General features: G+C 39.7%; 1 long non-coding RNA gene across 3 annotated transcripts in view; it reads right to left on the minus strand.

Annotated features, from left to right (window-relative positions):
* The window catches only part of LOC125614126, a 78,793-nt gene that overhangs the window by 63,017 nt on the left and 5,815 nt on the right, over positions 1-9,961 (minus strand). For all 3 annotated transcript variants that reach the window (XR_007344771.1, XR_007344770.1, XR_007344769.1), the window contains exon 3: positions 1,149-1,304. This is a non-coding gene — a long non-coding RNA (uncharacterized LOC125614126). The remainder of the gene's footprint in view (positions 1-1,148; positions 1,305-9,961) is intronic.

The following is a 9,961-nucleotide window of genomic DNA, read 5'->3' on the forward strand; positions in this document are numbered from 1 at the left end:
TTGTTTTTTTTTTTTTTGGCTGGGGGAGTACCAGGGATTGCACTCAGGGGCACTCAACCACTGAGCCAATTCCCCAGCCCTATTTTGTATTGTATTTAGAGGCAGGGTCTCACTGAGTTGCTTAGTGCCTCACCGTTGCTAAGGCTGACTTTGAACTCACGATCCTCCTGCCTCAGCCTCCTGATCTGCCGGGATTACAGGCATGCACCACCATGCCTGGCTTGGATTATGTTTTAAAGAGAGGCTAGAATACAAAATGACAGCAAATGGTCAGAAGGGGAGAACACAGGACAATAAAGGGGACAAGGAGCTGGGTACCTTGGGAGAATGTCATCCATGTACTTGGGAAGATGAGGAAGAAGGTCCCAAATTCAAGGCCAGCTTGAGCAACTTAGCAAGACCCCCACCTCAAAATAAAATATAATAAAGTGGGGGTATAGGTGGAAGACAAGAGGGAAACATGGAATGAGAGGGGCAAGGCAAGGTGGTAGGTAGGGAACTTCTCTGAGCTCTCACCAAGAACCAGTCACTGTGTTTGTACATTATCATGTAAGGAATGAAGGTGAAAAAAAACAGTGACTCTGCCCACCAGTTTCTCTTTCCAATAGTGAGTATCAAGAAGAAGCAGTATGTAAGGTGAAGTAAAAATTCTGAGTTTTGACACATTTGTAGACCAAGGAAAATAACCAAGTTAGAAGGAAGACAATATATGACAGAGTATGACAGCTAGAGTATGTCCTGACAAAGGCAAAAATGGGTCACAATCAAGAGCACAGCGGGGAGGCAGGGGATGTGGCTCACTGGCATGCATGAAGCCCTGGGTTTGAACCCTAGCACTGCAAAAAAAAAAAAAAAAAGATACAACAATTCTTCCTACTTTGTGTAGGTACCTGTGAATAAATAAGCAAAAAAAAATTAAATAAAGAATATCAGATTTGGGTGGGAACTGGAGGACCCTCTTCTGTGGATTAGGGAGAGGTGCCAGCAACAGAATAGGTAAGAGGCTGTGAAGTAGGAGGCAAGTGACAAACCCCAATTTTTGAAAACCAAAGAAACTTCCTTCATTTCTTCTGGTCTGATCAAAACCATAGGAGTAATTGCACAAATCAGGGTTGAAACTAAGAGAAAAGTCTTAATTATGGTTTTACCTTGAAGCAGCTCTGTTACCTTCAGTGAGTCAGTTAAACTTCCTAAGCTGCATCTTTAAAAGGGAGATTTATAAAATGATCCAGCTGTCCCTTCCAGCTCTACATTTCAATGGCTTCAAGGAGACCCTTCCGACCTTGAACAGAGTGCCAGGTTACCTACCAGAAAAAAAGAACCAAAAAAAAAAAGTAAGACATGAACAAAAAGTAAAGGTGTATATAATTTAAATACCCTTGAGCCATTTTCACATCTTGCTTTTGACAGTGACAGCCACAACAAACAGATGGCTACTGCTGACAAGGGTTGCATCATTAGTCCTAATGATAATTGATGTTTTTATAGCTCTTTACTGTTTAGAAAGAGCCTTCACACATGAAGCAGTTTTACTTAATCCCCACAACAGCCCTATGAGAAAGATAAGGTACTATTCTATTCATTTTCTAGCTGAGGAACACAGGCTTATAAAGGTTGGAGGCCCAAGGCCCTAAAGTAGATGAATGACAAAACTGGGACTCAAATTCAGGCACCCAGAATTAAACATTACTATTTTTTTTTTTTGTTTCCTTGCTGTTTCTTAGACACTGACACATAGCTCCTATTTCCCCATTAGGCATCACAAACATAGAACATTTGAAAGACTCAAAAAAGACTTGCCTAGTTTTACTTTTTTAATTGATGCTGGCAATACAGTTTATTGAAATCCAAATACAGCCTTAATTTCCAAGTGATGAATGATTCATTGGAATCCAAAGGGAAGAGACAGAAAGGATTAGGATTCAGCTACAGTCATGTGCTGCATAAGGATGTTTCTGTCAATAATGGGAGCTGAAAAAGTTCCTACCAGTTTTAACCATAGCACAATGCATTACTCACATGTTTGTGGTGATGCTGGCATATACAAACCATGGTGTTCCAGTCAAATAAAAGTATAGCACGTACAATCATGCACAGTATATGATACTTGGCTATACTAGCTAGGTTTATGTAAGTACACCCAATGATATTTACACAGTGACAAAAAAATACCTAATAATGCGTTTCTCAGAACTTATCCACTTCATTAGGGGACACGTGATTGCATACTGATGTCCTCATTCTCAGCATGAGGAAACAGAGGCCCCTTGCAGAAAAGATGACTTATGGGAAGCAGAGCCAACATGAGAACTCAGGGCCTCCACCAGCCCTAGGGCTCTTGGCCCAGCCAAGTCTTACACAGCTTCAAACAAAAGTTAACAACAGACTTGCTCCTTAACAATGAAATGGTTCAACTTTAAGTAATTTGAGGGGCTATTTCTCTTGTTTTTACATGTGTGAACCATATGGACACTGCCTATTAGTGGTACTAGAATTCTCTGGAGCGAATTCCCCACCCAAATGGGAGAGCTTGTAATGACAGTCATGCCTCATTTTACCAGCAAAAAAAAAGAGAAACGTAAATGTGCCCAATAAGGAATTTATTTGAGAGCTTTAAAACAACTGAAACTGCCTCCATTACCATCTTCTACCTACAAAGTATTTTCTAGACAAATTTAAATGGAAAAATGGAAAAAGTACGATGAAAATATTTTGAAGAGAACCATATTGTCCTAAGTATTCTCATTTTCCTCCTTTGGAAATATTGTAATGAGTCAGCAGGTGCTTACCACCAAAACTACTTTTTATCACAAAGCTGAAAAATGTAATGCTTAAAAAACAGAAGACTCCATGAGAATAAATGAGAACATGCAAATGATATACATTAGGAAACTGTAAATCCCATCTGACTTGGTTTACAAAGAAAAATAGTTTGCTGTGGCTTCCATTCCACTATAAAGGACTCAAAGACAGGAATGCCAGACGAAAGGAGCCCTACTGAGGTAAACTGATACTCTGATTTCCTTCCCTCTGGGCATCTGGAAACTCTGGGCTCACACTGTTGAGTCTTGCCAAGGGAAAGGATTTTTAGTAAGGAAAAGGGAGCCAGTAGAGCTTTATGGTGAACAAACAAAGGCTGAGGTGACAAATAGGAAATCCTCCATTTGCTCAGTTCTGGAGCTGGGAAAAGAAGCCTGAAATACTAAGCTGAGGGTTTCTAGAAGGCAGAGTGGAGTCTCCTCCAGATCTGCATGAGTATGTTCCAACTGCAAAAGTTAAGCCCACCAACGGAGGTCAACCATAGTTGTAGTGAGTCTTCCTAAAAACCAAACTGGCCTTAATTTAGCTCAATTGTCATTGGACTGGAAGTAGTCAGTTCCTCATTGTATTTACCTTACAGAGAAAAGGAAGAAATCTGTAAAAGAAGATATAATCTAGAGCTAGTAAGATTCTTTTAGATATGATGTTCAATATAAAATATATTAACAGAACTGCAACAAAATGTAACCAATACTCAAAAGAGAATAAGAATATGGATGAAGACTCACAGATGACCCAGATATTGGATTTAGTAGACACAACCTTTATTTCTTTTTTTAATATATTTTTTAGTTGTTGATGGACCTTTATTTATTTATATGTGGTGCTGAGAATCAAACCCAGTACCTCACACATGTCAGACAAGCACTCTACCGCTGAGCCACAACCACAGCCCAAGATCTTTATTTCTTTTTATTTCTTATTTATTTTTTGTACTGGGGATTTAATTTTGATTTTGAGACAGGGTCTCACTAAGTTACTGAGGCTGGCCTTGCACCTGGAATCCTCAACTAGGATTATAGGCATGCACATACCACACCCATCTAGACAAGACCTCTTAAATAACCATGATTAACTGGGTAAAGAACTAAGGAAAAAAAAACAGGAAACAGAGGAAAAGTTGAGGAATTTCAACAGACAACTAGAATCCATTTAAAAAGGCAATCCAAAGGACAACCCTGGAAAAATTAAGTATCTGAAATTAAGACACATCCCTCTATCTAGGGATATAGCTAAGTGATACAGCACTTTCCTGGCATCCTTGAGACCCTGGGTTCAATCCCCAGCACTGCAAAACAAAAGAAAATACTGTGATGGAAATTACCTGCTTATTTCCACCTGACCACCAGAATTATTTCATTAACATAATAATACAGCTCCACATTTTACAGTTTTATGGTAGGATTTCACTGAAATTCAAGAAAGAGGACAAAACCACAGTATTAAATACTAGTGTCAGAAGATGCAACTTCAGAGATCAGCATTCCAACCCTCATGTTAAGATGGTAACACTGAGGATCAGAGCAATAAAAATGTGCCCAACTACCAATAATTACTTAGAAGATGACTGGGGACCAGAACAGCAGCCTCCTGACTTTTAATCCAGCCTTCTGAGTCGAACTTTGGACCAGTACAAGGACATATCCAGTCCAAGGTCAAAGCTCTTGGTGAAACATTTGGCTTTTATGTAATTTTTCTTTCCACTGAGAATGATGCAAAATTCAGCATAGTAGGTACTTATGCACTCTTACCATGTAGGTATATAAACCTGCTATCTTCACTGAAAAAAGCACCCCACACACACTCAGCGACTAACGTGTCAAAGAGGTACTGAAAGGTATGGCCAGGGACTGTCATTTGAACCCCAACAGTCAATCAGGTTTTTTTCTGGATCCCAGAACTCCCCTCCATAAAATAAAAATGTTATCAACATGAGCAATGGAGACTATAGGAAAAGATCCCACATTGCCATCTTTGGAGATAAGGAAAGGACAACTGCTAATCCTATGTGGACCCTTTGTCACCAGGTACACTGTGTTCCCACAGTACACATGGCATTTGACCCTGCACAGCTGTTCCAAGAAAAAAACATTATCCTGCATAAATCTGAGGAATTGGGATTAACTGAAACCACCATACCCCCTTTCTCTTGAGGAAGTTCCTTAAGACTTCATTGTCTTCCTCTACTGTTTTTCTCATCAAATACCTGCCAGGTTTTTATTATCGAAGCACAGTCCAAGACCCTCCTGCACACACAGCTGGGCTGCTGGATAAGCAAAGTAGTTTCTGTGGCCATGAATGCAGACCTCTGTCTCTGTGCCCAAGCCTAGTTCAGAGGTTAAACTTACTGAAAATGTCACAACAAAAAAAATTTCTAGCCAGGTGTTGTAGCATACACCAGTGACCCCAGTGACTTGGGAGACTGAGGTAGGAAGATCACAAATTTAAGGCCAGCCTCAGCACTTAAGAAGACTCATCTCAAAATGAAAGATAAAACATAAAAGGGACTGGGAATATGACTCAGTGGTACAGCACCCTCTGGGTATTGCAAAAAAAAAAAAATTGTTGCTAACATATTAATGAGGAACGAAACTAAGAGTATTTACAAATCATTTTAAAATTTTTTAATGTAGGATTAGTATTCAAAGGACAGAAGAGTAACTGATTACCATCTATCCCATGTTATATGTGTACTGTTTAAAATCTCTCTGTAAAAGCCAACAGTACATCCATTAACACCATTCCTTGTAGCACCTAAGGTTCCTCCCTTCCACCACTTTGAACTCATTAGTCATTTACCCCAATCTTCCCTCAATGTAAATATACTTTATTAATAATCCACAATAGAACTCAGTTACTGTCCTAGAAGGAAATTTCCATGACATCAGTTCCATATTTATGATGTGCATAGTTTTTGTTAATAGTTTACTTTATACAAGCAGATGTGTGAATTGTCTCTATGTCTACTTACCTATATAGATGTACCTATGTATGGTATTAGCACATATAGACATACTCATTTGGGTATATATGCATTTATACTGTTTTTATACATCAGAAAATACACTTATAAGAATTCCTACTGTGCATCATTCTGAGAGTAGCTCTTTCTAAGCATAAGTACCCCAAAATGCTAGCTAAATTAGTGTCCTATACTCTTAAAATAACTTTATTTGATCAATTATTAAAATCATATGAAACATTGATTTGCTAACTCAACTTGTTGCGGTCTTCTAAAAATACTGAAATATGGCCATCTGAGTTTATGTTGTCATTTTAAGTAAAAACCAAATGTTACACAGGAATCCAATAAGTAACTGATCTATAAATGGGTATCGTGAGATAAGAACAAAATCTTTTGTTCTCTGAAAAATGAAAAGCATGAAAGCATGCCATAAGAAAAAAATTGAGAACATATTTTTTAACATAAGTTAAAATTCTATTTTCATCCTCAAAGAGTGCAGCTTGTTATTTTGGTACAGATTACTCAGACTGTGGATTTTTCATGCTTCCAGCTGTGCCAATGGCCAATCTAAGAGTGGCAGGAGACAGTGAGAGATAACTGTGCAGTCATGAGGGGTCTTTCAGACCCTTAAGTGCCTCTCATTCCTTTCTGCCTTTTGGTCACATCATAGTTCTACATCTCTAGGATTAGTAGAAATGGACACTAATGAGGTAAAACTTGAATCTTTTTTTTTTCTTTTCCTGTGCTAGGGATGAAACCCAGGGACTCATGTATGCTAAGCAAGGACTGAACTAGCTACAGTACAGCCCTCTTTCTTTAACTACTTCTAACTAAAATGTACAGATGTGTTCTAGGATATATGATATTTCTATATTTCTGGAAAACCAGGGTCATGTCATGTATGTTTTAGATTTCAATTAAATTTCTACATGTCTATGTAACTAATGTACTCTAGTCCACAAAAAAGAACCCTTGAATGGGAGGAAAAAAATCAAACATTTCAATTCATGTTTGCACCTGGAATGCTTTGTAAGTCAAGGAAGCGTGCAAAAATTTAAACTGGGTAATTCCTGATGGCTCTTTCTCAGTTGGTAGCAAAGGGGGACACAGATGAACAGCCCTGATCAATTGCATCTCTTTTCATATTCTGACACTGTCCCAGAAATTGTCTTTTAAATCAAATGTGGTGAATCAATGGCAAATACTTAAGGGGGCTCCACAATGAGAAGGTCCCTTACTGCCACGGATAGCCACAGAAGTGGCAAGACAGATGTTTCTCCTTTCTCAAGTACTGAAGAGCTCCTTCCTCATCTCACAGCACCAATGGTATCCACTTGGCTTGCCCAGAACATTAAGGCCAAAAGAAAACTGGGGATGCCTTAAATGTGTTTTGGAAAAGAGGGTGAGGGCTGAGAATTGGAGAGGAAGGCTGATGAAGGATACTAGGATCCATGAGGCCATCTCGGACTCATCTTAGGAACAATTAGATCCATGAGTCAGGTCAGAACTGCTCACCCTGCTGGTGACTTGGAATCATCCTTCTAGAGCTAGCCTGATGGAACCTATTTCTGCTCCCAGATTGCTTGAAGAAATGACTGCAATTCTTCTCTCTGCCCATGTTTCTTTTTTTTAATACCTTTATCTTATTTATCATTTTATGTGGTGCTGAGGATCAAACCCAGGGCCTCAAACATGCTAGGCAAACATTATACCGCTGAGTCAGTGCTCCAAGCCCCTCTGCCCATAATTCTTGCCAAGTGACTGCAGCTCCTCCATAAAGAGATGGGATATGTTTCCCCATCTCCTGAATCAGAGCAGGCTTTGTGACTTGCTCTGGCTAACAGAATTCAAAATTCTCTTGCAAATCTAAGCCTCGTGTACAAAACTTCCTGTATGCCTCTGCACTCTTTCTTAGAGTCCTTCCAGTCAAAGTATGAACAAGTCTGGGATGGACTAGAGACCATATAGAACAGAAAAGAACTGAGGCCATCCTAGAAGAGCCAGTTCCCAATCCACCCAGTAGTTTACAGACACATGAGTGAATTTGGCCCATGTCAGAAGACCTACCCAGACCCAAAGAACTACCCAACTGAGTCTTACCCAAAATGCCAACCCAAAAATACAAAGCTAAATAATTTAGTGGTGGTGATTTAAAATCCCTAACTAAATTGATATGTTGGTTAAGCAGCAAAGTCTTACTGATATAGTCAGGAATGGATTCTTCATTCCAGGGACATTTACTAAATACCTTATGGAGGAGTTAATAGGGATACAAAGATTAACACACATTAATGCCTGCAATTACAGTCATTTCCCTCTAACCACACTAACAGATATAAGTAACAAGGTCTACTCAAGAGAACAGGAAGGCTCATAGAGGCCACATTTGAGGTGGTTCTTAAAGGAAAAACAGTAATTTGCCAGGTAGACAGGCCAGCATGTCAGAAGTAGAAGAAACAGCATGTGAAAAAGCATAGATGCAGGAAAGAACTCAAGGAATGTTCTAGGAATGGAAAATAGTTTAGGACAGATGGAGTGTAGGGCGGAGATGGCAGATGAAGGAGCGGGAAAAACAGATGGAAGGCAAATAACGAAGGGTCTCATATTGTAAATCATGCTATTGGATTTGAATGCCTGTTGTAGGCAGTGGAGAACCACAAATCATCTTTAAGGAGGAAATGGCATGATTAAATCTGTTTTAAGGAAAGAAAGCTGATAACAAGTGGAAGATGGATTAGAGGCAAGAGTACAAATCAGGGAGACCAGTTGGGAGGCTATGACTACATCCTAAAGGGGGAATTAAAGAACCTGAACCACATGACAATGAAGAGATGTCTTTGAAAAATTTCTCAGAGACTGAAGGAGAAAAAGGCTCAGAAGCCTTGACGACCAACTAAATATGGGCTGAGAGGGTGATGAAAGTTGTGTGGGAAGATCAGGGCCAGTTCCAAGATTGCTACTTCAGAATCCTAGATTCAGGATAAACAGATTAATGAAGGCAGGAAAGCAGAAGAGCAGACTGAATAGGTACATCCATGTTTCCTATGAAGGCACTTGTGGGACATCCAGAAGGAAATGTCCAGGAGGCAGTTAAGGATACAGATCTGGACCCCGAGTTGAGAGACCGGTAGTAGAAGCAAGAGATAAGATCTAAGGGATCTAAGAACAACATGGGGGGAAAGAAAGGAAGGCAGATCAAGTGATGAAAGTGAATGTGAAGCCCACATGGTGGCACATGCCTATAATCCCAGCAACTCAGGAGGCAGAGGCAGGAGGATTATGAGTTCAAAACCAGCCTCAGCAACTTAGTGAGAGGCATCTTAGTGATCTGGGGATATGGCAAAGCACCCCTGGGTTAAATCCCCAGTAACCACCCCCCGCGCCCCCCCCCAAAAAAAAAGTGAATACAAGATATTCAGGGAAAAGATGCAGATGCTGAGGAGAAAAAGCTAAAGAATGGCAAAATCCTAAGAGACATTCAAATTTCAGGGGCTAAAAAATGTAGCTCAAATTGGCAGCAATGGTCCTTGGAGGAAGTGTGGATATCCACACATTTTGCCACATTCTTTCCTATAGCTAAATCTTCACCACACTCTTCCCTGTGATTCTTCCTACTCAAGAAGGGCCCAGTGTATAATTGGTGACAGAAGTAGACAGGACAGTGGGGGTCACTTTAGTAATAATATCTACATCCATTGATCTTATTGAAAAAACACATTTTTTCCCAAACCCATTTTATGCCACCTGCTGTAACAAAGAATATCAAACTTTCATCTGTAGGGCACATATTTGAAATATACTTACGCAAGTTGAGCCTCTCTAATCCAAAAACTAAAATACTCCAAAATCTAAAGTTCCACACCAACCCTCATGTGATGGGTCAGAGTCAAAATATAGATGCACTAAAAATATTAGGTTCATCTTTTGTTGTCTTTTTTTTGACAGTGCTTGGTGCTAGGCAAATGCTACACCACTGAGCTACATCCCCAGCACTTTTTATTTTTTTATTTTGAGACAGGATCTCTCTAAGTTGCTGAGATGGTTCTTGAACTTGCTATCCTACTAGAGCCTCTGGAGTTCACCACCATGCCCAGTACAGCCTGTTTTTAATCTCAGCATTTTTCTTACTACCTGGCTGCTTTTTTTCATCACACTGATTTGCCCACTTAACTGAAA

This window comes from Marmota marmota, unplaced genomic scaffold (genome assembly GCF_001458135.2).
Source record: "Marmota marmota marmota unplaced genomic scaffold, marMar, whole genome shotgun sequence".
In the NCBI taxonomy this organism is placed as follows: Eukaryota; Metazoa; Chordata; class Mammalia; order Rodentia; family Sciuridae; genus Marmota; species Marmota marmota.